The sequence below is a fragment of the Taeniopygia guttata genome, chromosome 1, assembly GCF_048771995.1.
Source record: "Taeniopygia guttata chromosome 1, bTaeGut7.mat, whole genome shotgun sequence".
Taxonomy (NCBI): Eukaryota; Metazoa; Chordata; class Aves; order Passeriformes; family Estrildidae; genus Taeniopygia; species Taeniopygia guttata.
Window position 1 is genome coordinate 84,865,875 of NC_133024.1, and position 14,727 is coordinate 84,880,601.

General features: G+C 38.8%; 1 protein-coding gene across 23 annotated transcripts in view; it reads right to left on the bottom strand.

The window, feature by feature from the left end:
- INPP4A (inositol polyphosphate-4-phosphatase type I A) overlaps window positions 1–14,727 on the bottom strand; it is a 107,398-nt gene that overhangs the window by 74,617 nt on the left and 18,054 nt on the right. For 13 of the 23 annotated variants that reach the window (XM_072932441.1, XM_072932435.1, XM_072932427.1 and 10 more), the window contains exon 1: window positions 4,287–4,470. The exons of 4 other annotated variants lie outside the window; for them this stretch is intronic. The gene's annotated coding sequence lies outside the window, so the exon portion shown is untranslated. Of the gene's footprint in view, window positions 1–4,002; window positions 4,040–4,286; window positions 4,586–14,727 lie in introns of those variants that run through there. 6 more of the 23 variants (XM_012569592.5, XM_030278146.4, XM_030278130.4 and 3 more) reach the window with 6 other exon arrangements.

Genomic DNA, 14,727 nt, shown 5'->3' on the forward strand with positions numbered 1-14,727 from the left:
ATCCTGTAAGGTCAGACCACTTGTGTCTATTTCTGAAAAGAGATGGAAGAAATATTTTATAGCAGTATTTTAAAATTTTTATGGTTTGTATTTCAGGAATCTGTGACTTATAATACATTCACCTATCACACACAGGAAATTGGATGAAGTTATTGGCATTTAGACTAATCCAGAGTATTGCAGTACTGTCTTTATTTTTTTTGAATAGCAGACTTGCTGTCCAAATAACCTCCATGCTCTGTTACTTCTGCCTGTAGTATCTATCTAAAAAGTAAATTTGAATTAAGGATCATGAACCCACTCCCTTTAAACTGTGTTTCACCTGAACATAGGAGGTCAATTCACAATTATGTGAGACATCAAGCCTACCAATTATGTGCTGTTTATTTAAGCTCACACAGATGATTCAGAGGTACTCTGCTGCTTTAAAGGCAAAGCATCAATTTGAAACCAAAACTGAGCTAATCCCAGATTTCTGCATCCCTATAAAATACAAGGACAATTCTGCACAGAAATAACATGCCACCATAATCCAGGCCATAACCTCTTTTAACCAGAGCAAAATGAACTACCCTCATCCTTAACACTGGCTCTGACTCTGGAACATGACAGGGGGACTACAGTCATGAAGTCAAATGAAAACCCCAACCCTGAAGGCAAATGAAAGGACCATCATTGTTATCCTCAGAGTATAGGCTGTACCATTCACTCTTTATTTAAACCAGCACAAGCTTCAAAACACACAAAGATTTAAACAGACAAAAAATGAGACTATGACTTTTTCTGCCTGATGCAAAAGCTGGTGCCACACAATGAGGTGGGAGCTCCTCTAACAGTTCAGGCCTTCCAGAGCAACCAGGACATGTTCACCAACCTCCCTCTGTGTCCCCCTGCTTGAACTGCTCCAGGATTAAGTGAAGAGCTTTTCAGGACACACTACAAAGATTTAACAACTCTTTCCCCCTCCTCTTTAAAACCAGGCAACAAATCTAATCCCTATAACAAAATGTCTTCAGAAAACAGCCAGAGATGCCCTCTCGATGCTTACACTTCTACAAGACCTCAAAAATCACTCATGTAAAAATTTTCATCTCTAAAAATTACACAAATAAAATGAGAAGTTCTTCAACAAACAAGATGGTCCAGTACTGCAAATGGTGCTATTCATACTGCTCACATGCAAGGATTTTATTTCAATTATTTCAAATGTGCAAAAAAAAAAGAAACAAAAACTTTTTAAAAAACCGCAACTCATACAATTTTTTACATCCCTCCATTTTAAATTCCTATTTGAAAACAGAAATGCTGTGCTGTTCTCTGACAAGGATGTACTACAAAAGAACTAAGAAGCTGCTTTTTCATACATTGTAAAGTCCGTTCTCAGCAAGTCTAATGTCAAACACCACATCACCATAGAAAATATGGCAATTTTTCCTATTTTTTCTGGATAAAAAATATAAATCCTTATTCAGTGCATGAGCCATCTTTTACTCCGTGTAAAATTCAGCTTCTGACACAGCAGTGGTCCAGTTTGGGCTGATCATTAGCTAAAACTGTAATACAATAAAAAAAATACCACTCATATTAAAGATGCCTCACATAAATGAAATTAATTGCAATGACAGGATTGGATTTCCTCTAAGTTCTTCATCAGTCAAGGCTAGTTATAAATCATTGTTAATGCAGCTTTTGTGTAAAATAGGAGAGTAAGTGCTTCCTCTCACTAAAGAATTTTGGAGAAACGCTTTCTTTTCTCTAGGGTCCTAATTTCTCTACATACTAGCCACAGCAACAGCTGTTTCCTGCAGGCATTTCCCTCTGTCATGGCAGAGAGAGGTAGAACAACATGCCCAAGGACGATGCCGCTGTCTGTTTTGAAATTTCTGCTCAAGGACTGAGAGAGCAGAACACGTAAGAGATCAGAGTTAATCCAGCAGCTGCCAGGGAGGCTGACAAAGGGCTCTGAGTAACACAGGGCATAGGCACAAAAGAAGCCACCAAAAAAAAAAGCAGAAGGTCTTACAAAGGAAGAAACAAGTGAAGGACAGCCCTAACACCCCACCTGTTGTTTGGAACACAAGTAGCACAAGGAGCAAAAGGGAAGTGCTAAACTACTTGAGGTTTGTGGCATTCAAGGCTTTCCTAGGTGGAAAACCTACCAAGGGGAGAGAATCTACACCTGAGCAGCTAAAGTGAGAATCGAAAAGGGGGCTTAAATTCCAGCAGGAAGCTCACAAAAGCTTTAGAGAATGCAAAAATAACAAAGCATGGCTCTGTAGTAATGCAGAGATGAGGAAAACAGCCGTGACATCCTGTTGGTTAGGAACAGGAGGGGAGAACAGGGAGCTGGGATCTTCTGTTTGCATTTACAGAAAAAAAGGCCAAGGATATCATCAACTCTCACAATTCGAGTCCTGCCAAAAGTACCAGTGAAATAATCCAAATAGCCTCTGCCACTTGTTACCTTTGCAGTCCAATACAAAGCCATCTTAAGGTAACAAAACCCAACTTTCAGGGTGCCTAGAGAGCAGACTTTGACAAACCCTGTTATACTTACTGCAAAATCCCTCCATAGAAGGATCAAATGCAGATGGTTCCTTTGCACTTAACACAGATATAATGTACCTAAATGCATACTTCAAGGCAATTGTTTAAGCACAGTTCTGACACAATCTTAAATAACAGTAATTAAGATATAAATCAGTGGAAGAATTCAGACTGTAAAAAATGTTTTATTTCTACTTGTTTATATCTGGGAGGAAAAGGAGGCTGTCACGTGCCAGAACGTTGTTAAGTGAACAATCTCAAAACCAACCCTAACACTGTTTAAACTAGTTTGCATTTACAATGCTGTAACATGAGAAATATTTAATATTAGAAACATAAGTCATTAAAATTAGTCAACAAAATTTTTCCTTGGGGAGTTGGGTATCCATGACAGACATTGTTTTAAATGCTCCTCTCACACTGTAGTTCTCCAAGTTGGATGTCACCAGAAGTATAAAGATACTACATATGCACTAACAGACCTTACTTTACATTTAATTAAGAAACTTAATCTATTTTAAAATCTAGACTAACAGCAAATCTGGTTAATACATAGCACGAAAGCACTGTACATCAGTAAATGCTATAAACTAGCAAACATAAGAACATAAAGTATGCTGTCGTTTTTAAATGCTATTACTACAGCACTATATTTCTTACAGAGAAGATGACAGTCGTCACTTTTATGTAAATTCTACATGGAAATGAGTGGTAATTTCAAGTACCTGAAAGCAATCTAGGAAATGATCAGGTTTTGAAAATACCCTCATTCTGAAAACAAACACAAGTGATCTGGCTTCCTTATTACTGAAAGCAGCTGCCAACCTCATTGTACTTTAAAAGGATACTGCTTTGCAAACACAAAAATAAATGGGGAAAAAAAAGAGGAGAAAATAAAAAAAAAATTAAGATAAATTCACTACTGCAGTTCAAAACCAGAATCCCTAGCTTATAAAATCTCTTGTGGGGAATATAGCAAATGCTCAAGACTCAGAGGATTCTACATGAGCATAATAAACTATACCAGTCTAACCTACATTAAAATTATAGCACTAAAGCAAATAAAATAGCAATAAAGCCACTACAAACAAATGTTATACCTACTCTGCATATGTCAACTCTAACTGGAATATATCCCATTTTTGTCAGAACATGACATATGTGCTTTTAGTGGCACAAGATGAAAATCACCCCAATATCTTGAAGTACCACTTATAGTATTTGAAGAAACTGTTTACATCCAGGCACCGCATGCATTACATGCACAGTCCTAGCTTGAATGCTGAAGGCAAAACAACACAGTGGCTCTAAAGGTAAACAATTATTTTGCTACTTCTAATGCAACTGCATTTTTTATTCTATTGACACAGAAATTCAATAAGCAAGAACTAGAGGACAGCAGCACTCTCCAAAGAAAGAGACCTGCTTAAAAACTACTCGTTTTCCTTGCCCTACCGTCTAGCAGCACTGTTTCTTCAAAAGAGGTCTTCTGTCCTTAACATGGCTGCCATGCCTTACATAACACCAATGAATGAGAAAGTAGTTATTTTGTTTCCTAGGACACACACTGCCCATTAGCCATATGATTCTCCATATGGCACAGCAAACAGTCCAGATAAAGCTCTGCAGTAACGCAGCTCCAAAGATCAGCATCCTCTGAGAATAACAGCAACAGCAATTCAGACTTCACAAGCTCCAAATTCCCTTTGGTACGAATTTAAATAAACAGGCATTCTTACCTTAAGAAAGCAATACTAATAATTATAGTGATGCTCAGTAGAGCCTGCTCTGTTTCATCTGTGCTCGTAAAAATGAATCTTGGTGCAACTGTCTGCTGCAGCAGGTAATCAATAATAAAACCTGCTTCTTCTGTTGCCAGAGCTGCTCCATCTGAACGCTAGCTAACGTGAACACTGTCAGTGTGAGTCATACCAGTGACTCAGAGCAGATGCAGAGCTGCAGGAGGAGTTTAAGTTTCAAGGCTTCCTCTCGCTCCAGCTCCCGGTCACACAGGCACTCACTGCCTGCCTGTGTCTGTGTGTGCCCACAGACTGCCCCCCCAGCTTGTTCTTGCAGCAGAAGTTGGATTTTATCCTCTGCATAATCTTGGAGAGTTGAGCAGTTTCAGTTTGTTTGTTTTAGGGTTTGGGTTTTTTCCCCCAGAATAGCAATTCTGCTTCTTCACCACAAATATATTTATTGGGAATGCAAAAGCTTGCTCAGCAGACCAAGTCAATATCATGGTATGGCAGGTGCTGCACTACTACAAGATACATGTGGGCTCACATATCTTGTCAAGAATAGGGACAGAACTCAAAAAAAAGCAGGAAAGACTGAAAAATGAAAGTATTGAGTCTGGGCAATATCCATTTATTCATGACAACTTCAGAGCAAAGTGTCTGATTTTATTAAGTACTCTGGGCATGGCAAATTTGGTCTCAAATGCAGGGAGATGAGAGAGCCACAGGAAGGACTGTAAGAAAGGATGCACATGAGCAGAAGTGCTGTGTGCTAAACACCAGTTTAGCAGGGAAAAGAGCCTATAGGAAAAGAGAATAGCTGCATTATAAACTGGAACAGTGCATTTGGGTTTAGGGTTGAGTTCTGACAGCCACCCCCACAGGTATCAATCTCACCAGGCACAGATAATCTAGTCAAAGAAGCATTTTGAACACATACTTATTTCTCAGGCCTGCCAGACTCCCCACCATGAACCAGCAAGAACAGGCACCATGAAGCCAGTTAGGCACTTAATGTTGGACACTTGATATGCATTGCTGTACTGATCCCATTTATTTCTGAAAGGCCCATTGTACTAAGCAGTTGCAGTATTTAACAGATTCAGCCTTCAAGAGAGATGAAGCCATCTAGTACTAAGCCATCAGGTTCAGTACATGGAAACAAATTATAGTGGGATGAATCAAGCAAGTATTGTCAAAAGAAGATGCTGGCTGAAGGAACAATGCTACTAAAATGTATAGACCCACTGTACAACCACTCATATAAACATTCCAAACAGTCTGGGGAAAAAACACTTGGTTTATGTCAAAGCATTTACAACTGAACATTCTCCCTCATACTTAGCAAATGTCCAGTTGGCTATCACCCAACTAAACAGATTTGTGTTGAGATTTCTCATGGAAAGGCTAATATCAAAGCATGACTTTCATGGGTCTGTCTGTTTTGTCATTTTAAAGAATTCCTTCTTTTTCAAAGCCCAGTAAAATGAAAGGCCCATTCAAACCAAATATGTGTGCAGCACTCTTCAGGACTGTATCTGGCTGTTAAAACTGCTGAACAAACTTTGTACTACTGATGGTGAATGTTTACTCCATGTATCTCAAAGCAGCCAAGAACACTGCCTTGGCAGGGATCAAGAGGTGAGAAGGAATCAAGCTTAGCAAAACAATTCTTGAAGCATGGTCATGGAGACAGTATAAACAAGGGGGATATAGAATAGCTGGTATCTATGAAGACATGCAGAATTAAATTCTTTCCCCTAAAACCATTAGTATTCTATCACTTGGAAAATCATCTGTTGAATCCTATCCTTTCCCGTAATTTACTAATGACAGTGAATATTTGCTCCTGTTAAGCTTCCAAGGGTTTATTTTAATGTTGTATATGCTTGAATAGGCAAGAGAATGCTAAGAACCACAGCATACCAAGGAAAAAATATAAAACACAAAAAACACAACAGCAGCAACAAAAAACCAAACCAAGACCCCTGGGATTTTAATCAGGAAAACTAACATGGTCCAAATGGTATCTATGACACAGGCAGAGAAGAAGACAAAACTGCATGACACTTGGAGGATGGTAATTTGTTTTCTCCTGAGAGGTGGGGAGTTGTGTTTTTTGTCTCCTTTAATATATATGGCATGAAATTGTATATCTACATTCAATTTTGTGCTGCTGTCCAGCTAAGAGTGAAGATTTGGATCAAAGCTGACTCAAAGAACTGTTAAAGGCCTCAAAGAGATACAAGCACACCAAGAGTGAGCACCCACTGTGTAAAATGCATGTACTTGCCTCAGCTGCTAGTGACCTCATCTACAAATCAGATGTGATTTAGCTGCTGTAGGCAGCAGTTTCCTGTTGTTTAATTGATCAGTCTTTTTTGCTGGGCCTTCTGCAGTAGAAAGGGGCTGGGTCAGGGATTGAGAAGTGGGAAAACCTGAAGCTTCTTACCCCAACAAAAGTGAATGTACACAGATATGGATGAAATCTTGACCAGAAATGTAGTAGAGCATTCTGAACTAAACACTGCTGCAAGAGATTCTGCATTAAGAGACAGTGTAGACTATTATACATTCTTTACAGTCTACGGATAATGTTTTTTCTTTCTTCACCTTTAGGTGACAAGCAGGCAAAGGCTTTTCTGTAGTACCTATTCAGCATGGTACCAGGCTCAAGAATCTTGTTCTTCCTTATCACCTCCTTGTCTCTAGGAATTAATTTGTTTGGAATGATTTTAAAAGCCATCATTAAGCCAGTGATGGTGGAAATGGTTTCCCACAGCCTATTCCAGATTGTCAGATTTCTTATTAACCTGCTTTCTCATGAAAGCTCAGATTGTCCTTATCGAGAACATGAACCTCTAATCCTGTTTCTGAGCCTCATACTTCTTAGGTTATACTGTCTGGAGGTGGGGAGAAAATAGAAAGAAAAAAAAAAAAAAGCATTAATTTTCTTCAAGGACAGACCTGGGTCCTGATGCAGTAGGGCAACTAAACCAGATTGAGGACAACTACCAATATTCACAGTGCCTCCTTCCACCCTCACCCTCCCAGCTTTCCAGTCATTTTTCCAACAGCCACACTCTCTGCTGCATCCTAATGTTTTGTAATCTTGTTTTTCTGAGCCCTGTGTAAAGGTAAGAGTTCAGAGACATTAATTTTGAGGAGCACCGACACACATTTTCAAGAGGAAAAGCAGAGCTAATTTCCTGAACAGGCTTATACTCATTTTATCATTGATATGGGCATTAAAATACTTTCCAAAGTACCAGTGAGCAGCCATACATGGAAGTGAGCATCACGCACGCACACAGTAGAAGACACCCACTTCAAAAAGAGCATGTATTGAAAATACATATAGGCAAAAAGTTGGAAACAGAAATATTTTTTGCATTATCTTACAAACCAGCTAACTGACTTGACACATCCATTAAACAGAAAAATGCAGAAACTAGATCTCAGAGTCTTGCTCATTAGACTATCAGACTTCCCTTTCAGTGCATCTCACTAGCAGGTTCCTTTCTTCCATTTAATTACCTTTCATGGGTATTTTGATATGCCATGACAAAAGCACTGTTTGTTTCTCAGGAAAATTAAGACTCCTGCTAGGACAAGTGTCAGAACCAGGATCTTTACCCTGCACAGACAACGAACAGAGAAAGCCACACATGAAAGCAGAACTTTAGTGATTGGGTATGGGGTGCAGGGAAGAGGATGATGCACTTATCACAGTTATCTCAAGGTTTCTGAAGATAAATAACAGGACACACTGTAGCAGTTGAACTTTTTACCTTCACTACATCATCCACCACTCAGTAGTATCTTGCAGACCTCTCTAAAAAGCAGTTAGCAAAGCAACCCACAAGAGACTGTAGGAAATAATTTCCTCCACTCAAGTACATCTCTTCACTGGGACCACCTCCTGAAGCTACTGCTATAACTGTGACCCACGTAAAATATATATTTTTATGACTCCCTAACAATCCAAAGCTACATAGACTGCAATAGGAAGAGACAACTAAGTTACAAGCTGTCAGTAACACACTGCATGCAGATCTCAGAGGGAAGTACTTCTGCAAATCCAGTGAAAATGCAAAAGACAACCTAAATGCCCATTTCCTCTTAATTGCCTTTTCTCACCAGATGAAATAACAATCTGCAGAGACTAAGATCGGAGAAATCAGCCAAAACAAGACAAGGACAATATATCTCATAGTAACAAAGATGTACTGACCAGATGAGAGACTGGTTTTCAGACACTGCTGTGGCTCCTGCATATACAGACGATACATTGCTCAAGCTTGTTTGGGTAAGGAGGACCTCCAGATTGCTCTTGATGTCAGCATAGTGTCAGCTGATCTTTTGGCAGCTGGCCTGCTCACATCTATCCACTTCTGCTCTCTTATTCTCTCTAATGCTAACATCTGCCCATGTTTTGCACCGATGGAAAAGGTCAGCAAGACCCTAATGACACATTAAACCTGATAATCAAGCAATGCACCATTTGCAGTTACTGTGTGCCCACTCTCATTTCCCCAATATTCAGAACTCAGTTTTTTCCTAAAAAAATCCCAACATAAGGCAAGCACAAAAGAATCCATAATCTCAAATCTTCTATATGTGCCATAAATTCACTCTGGATAACAGAGAAAGTAAGTCAGAACACACCTAGTCTCCCCAGGCTTCCAAGAACATTAAAATTTGTTGCATCAATACAGCCACAAATTCCTTATTCCAAACAATCTTTATTTTTCTGTACAAAGCACAACTACCCCTCTGCTGCAAACCAGCATGCTCGTTTTCTGCACCCATACAATCACTTCAATTGAATATTGACCTGTGAATCCTAAGAAAAGAGACATCAAAACAAACCCAGGCTTAAACTCATTTTGAGGCAAATCTGACTTGAACATCACAGTTCTTCACCTTGTCTAACAAAATTCTATACTCTGATGGACATTCTCTAAATCCATTCATTTTGCTCATTCAATATACTCTATACATTTTCAAACTGAAGTTTTTCCTGTTGTCTCCACAATGCAGGACCCGCCAGTCTCATGCTGGTGACCCATGACTGGTAGATTCTTCAAATGCCTCAGAAAGAACAATTGTCAGTGCTGGAGAAAGTGGATGCAAAGACTTATTGCTTTCCCAGTACCATTTGCGGCACTGGAGAAAACAAATCAAAACCCTGTATGACTGAATGCAAAGCTGGACATTTTTTATGACTATTCCTGCAGTATTTGTTATAAAATTTACTCCTCATTGCACAAAGAAAGAGCAGCTATAATGTGAGATTTCTGTGGTTGCACAACAGATTTCTAATGTTTTGTGTTGCCTTACCAACTCAACTTACTGGTTCAAGTAAACCAGTCCCTATTTTCAGCAGGGATATCATCTTTCCATAGGTTCCTAATTAGTAAGGCCATGAAAAGTAACTGCCAATCCAGGCATGCTTACAGGCCTCATTCTCTTATTCCTATTTTTGTCATTCTTTGCCTTCATTGTGCAAAAAAAAAAAAAAAAAAGTCCTGCTCTTAGTACAGTGTAATACAGCACTTCACAAAATGCTAGGAGGGTACTCAAATATAAGCTGATCAGTAAATAAAAAAAAAATTAAAGACCACAGGGTTAAACCATTTTTCTTCCTTCTCAAAATTCTTTATTTCTCCTTTCAAAAGAAGAAATTATTAAAAATATTAGAAAACAATACAATCATAAAGAGTTATCTGCAAACTCACAACTTTGAAGTCATTATGTATTTGTGGTACACAGGAAATTATTCTCCAGATTAATGACACCAAATAATCAATGGGACCACTCAAAGATTAAGATACTGTACATGTTGAGTTGTGCATCCAGAGGGGAGCCCAAGGTGGAAAAGCTTATTAAAAGTGTTGATAATGGAAGTGTTTCTTTCTTTATTAATTTAAATTTTAACATTCAGAACTTAATTGATTTGAGATCATTTGGGATTTTTCCTAAAATTAGGTCACAGAAAAAGCTCACTAAAAGTAGCACTAGGGTGTTCCTAATGGGATTTCAAAAAATCTTTAGGTCAAAGGCTACATGTCTTATTCTAAGAACAGTCAATTCCAAACCAGCAAACCTACAGAGACAGTAAAAGTAGGCAAGTAATAATGATTTTTCAAAAGAATCGATTCAGAATCTCTTTATTAAATGAACCATTTTCTTTTCTGGCAGGTACATAAAAATACAGGTCCCAAAGAGACCCACCAGTTATGACATCTTTTTCCATGTATCTGTTGGAAGAGCAGGTGCTGTGCTCTGTGTGGGTTTCTGCTTTTCTTTTCAATGAGTTTCACTTGTTTATATATAATCCATAAGCATGCATTAATATATTGCTATATGTTTAGAATATTTTCACTTCCTAGTAGAGCAAAAGGTCTCTGGCATGGGATGGCTTGGTGAGACCAAGATTACAGGCATTTGCATCATACAGTGTTTTGGGAAAAGCCCAAATCCTTGAATTTTATTTTAACATACAACCTCTTGTTTATAGTTAAACTGCACCAATCTAAACTGGTAAGATTGCTGGCATCATCTTTTTGTATTACAAGGACAATAAAACAAGTATTTTCTATCAACCTGCTCTCTCCCGTTCCACCTTCTTCTAATTCTGTGACGTGCTTCAGCTCCTCGGAAATGATGGCTACTCCTGCACCTGCCTGAGGATGGTCACAGCCCACAGGTCCTGTCACTCTGCACCCCTGAAGCTGCAGCTGTCCTTCCCAGCCTGGCTGGGCCACAGAACCAAAGCTTCCTTCACACAGAGATTCGTTTGATAAAAAGGACAGGTCTCTTGGCTTGCATTTTGCATCTGAGACAACTGAGGATACAGAAAAAGCATGCACCTGGAGATGAGGTCACATTATCCTCATTCCTTGTTCTCTAGATTACCTCACAGCTTTTAACCCAAACCAGAGGAAGGCTGGTTTTCCTTCCCCCAGCTCATTTTAGGTTTTTCTGGGGGACACGGTGTGGGACTGGATAGCTATGTCTTGTTTTGGTTTTTTTCAAACGGAAGAATGAAGCAGATTGAGTCTGAGGCTCAGAGGCACAAGTTTCTAGGGCCCACCTAACTGAGCTGGTAATGATTTTATTCATTACTTGTCTGACATTTTGCAGAGTCTTGGGAACTGAATCTTAAGCTCTAATTAGTGCATTTAATATTGGACAAGATTTCTTTAGGATATTACTAAGTAATTCTGGGATAATGCTTAGTTTTGGAAGGAAGATATCCATTTATCTCCCATCCAAATTTTGTGAAGTTGACTCTAGTCAATGCTGAACACTTCAAAGAACTATTTAATAAACGACAGTCACATTCCTAGAAAGGTGCACTCCAAACTACATTCATTTTTGCAAGTTGAGGATTTCAAAAATTCGTTAAATCATTTAAGAGACAAAGAAGACGAACAGAAAAAAAATGGCTATAAACACAAACCCACCAGTACAAGTCAGCAAGAGCCACAAAGACAGGTAGTATGAAAACTCTTAATCAATTGCTATATTCCAAAATAGCATTAATTTTCTATTAATTTCTCTTGGGAAAAACAATTCTAATAACCCTCCATGCAAGGCTTTCTGAAACAGACTACAATACATGAACATTTGCTGATTATATGAACAGTAAACAGAAACAGCAAGCTGAGCAAAGAGGAAGAACACAGAGCATGGAAACTACCTGATCCCCACTCATAACTGTGGAAGGACTCTTTAAATACACAGGCAGTAATTCAATGTTACAGCTGTAGTTAAGATGGAAAAGGAAACAGAAACATTAAAATGAAAGACAAGTAATAGCTATCCTCACATTAAACCAGTTTCAAAAGTATGGGTGTCTTCTTTTTTTACAGTGGGTCTAAAATAGGGTAAGATTTAAGCAGCACCTGTTTTGGGCAGAGTTTCTAAATAATCTGCCTGTTTTAGGAATCCATATAGTAGACTGAAACCACACAAATACTGGCTAAATACTATTTCAAAAGAACTTGATGCTTTGTCAGTTTCATATAAATAAGCTAAAAATTTATTTTTATAGACTATAATAGGTAGTCAGCACAAGACTTTTTCTTCTACAAAAATAGAGTATATTTCTTCAACCTGCTCTCTCCCCCCAAGAAACTGAAGTAATCAGCATGAAGCTGGTAGCAATCAGCACCTATATAAAAAAGTGAAAAGGAAATAATATTTTTTTACTTGCATAGAAAAGAAATCCACACAGGAAAGCAACATATTTTTGGTATTTTACTTCTGAACTTTTAGTTTGTTTGCTTTTAAGTGAAGCCTTTTCAGGTCTATTACTCCAATGTGCAAACTCCTGTAATTTAGATACTAAAAAGATGAAGTAGTTAGTTTTTTCATCAAAAAATGTCCCATTAAGGAAAAAAAAAAAAGGAAAAGAAAAAGTGGGAACTCAAAATACTTCATGAAAGAAACAAATTTATTTATTCCTCCTACAGATGCAGCCTTCTAAACAGGAATAAAGGAATATTTAAGCACAGAAGCTAAAAAGTCATGCTTTAAAATTCTGCAATGCCTTTTGTCACTTCAATAGGTTGAAAATTACTACAATTCATGCTACCCCTTATATGCAATGTGGAGGATAAATAGACTACATTAACAGGAATGTCCAGGAGAGTCAGAAAATGCACTGTATTCTCCACTTTCTCAGCAAGAAGACAGGCAGAATGCAATTCAGGGCACCTAAGCAATTGCCCCTACAAAGGCAATTGCTTCCCTCTAAAACCACAGAGGGAATGAAGTCTGCTGGCCTACCAACAAATAAATTCTGCACAAGAGCTACAAAAATGCTGCAGTGGATTAAGTCAAATTGCTATCCACTAGAAGCAGAGCTCAAAATAGAACAGAGTTGGGAAGAATCTCTGATGAGATTTTGTACAAGATATTATAAGAAACCAAGAAAATGTCAGAGCAGGGGAATCAAGACTCTCAGCAAGGCAAAGATCAATGTTACCATCAACAGGATACACACCAACCTGAGAGCAGTTTTTAGCATATGGTCTTGAAAGAAGAGAAGACAACAGCACTGTGGTGGCTCACTAATTGGCCAAACTGGTTTAGAGAGCAGGAAATGGAGGAGTGATGGCAAAAGTGCACAGCAAGTCATCTTAGGGGAAAGTGTGGCAGGGCAGGAAAAACAGCACACTTAACTCTGATGGGAAAAGATGCAAAGAGGTGGATTTAGGACAGGGGGAACTCAGGCAGAGACAGGCACACATTTCCCCAGGCAAGAGTGAGCTGACTGACTGACAGGCTGCTCAGAATAAAGAAAGATGCTTGGAGAAGCTATGACAGTAAAGGGAGAGAGAGGAGACAAAAGGACCTGGGAAGAGATCATCAGGAAAGCTTTGTGAAGTCTTACTTGGCAACAAAAACAATGTTTGCTAATTCTCTGTGGGAAAAGACCCAAACTTTTTCAGGTCTGTCCCTTGTTCTGAATTTAGGCAGAAGAGTTTGAAGGCTGTACATAAAACTTTGCTGTAGTTAACTATGCTCCTTGACAGCATCAAGGACTCTTCCACTGACACAGCTGTATAGAAGCTATAGAAGCTTCTATAGCTTCACCATGAAGAGCTCTGTAGGTTTCAGTCTGGAAAAAGGTCCAATTACATTTTCAGATGAACATAACACTCCCTGAAAGTTTGAGTCTGACTGTCAGGAAACCAAGTGAGACACTCAACCAATAAAGCTTTATTTAGTCAGAGGCTTCAAAAACAACTCCCTTCCTTGTTCAAGGGGACTAACCATTTACCATGAGGCAACTTCTTATATCAAAGCAGTGCCACTTCACATAAAGTATTTAAGGTCTGCTTAGCCTCTTTAATGCAATAATATTGAATAAAGGGAAAGCAATACCATACAAGTTTGCAGTGCTTCAATCAAAAACTACTGTCTGGGCATTAAGCAATCCTCAAAGGTTTGGCTCCTGAAGCTGCAATATGTATGGAGTTATGCAAGTCCCCCAGGATTTCTGAGCATGCTGGAGCACAGTTACATAAACCACATAACAGGCTGAGCTTGGATGGTGTTTTGGACCACCCATCCCTGAAACTCCTGGCCTTTTGACTCATGACAGAAATACTCCTTTATTGTCAGCACAGCTTTCTCCAAGTGTCACTTTCCAGATTGGCACTGGTGCCATTTTTCAGAATTGTGTGGTACCAACAAAAAAGGCAACAAGAAGAAAAATATCAGTAACTCTAGAAGAACTGCTGTGCAGAGCCTCCACATTATATTCTACTGTGTGGGCTTCGGGCCTCAAAAGGTACTGTGGCAGGTGTGGCCTCTAATACTGCAGAAGCCACATAGAAAAGGGAAAAAATGGTACTGCAAGTTTAACCTTTCTATGATACTCTGTTATCAACACCCTGAAATCTATAACAAAGCTACCTGTAGC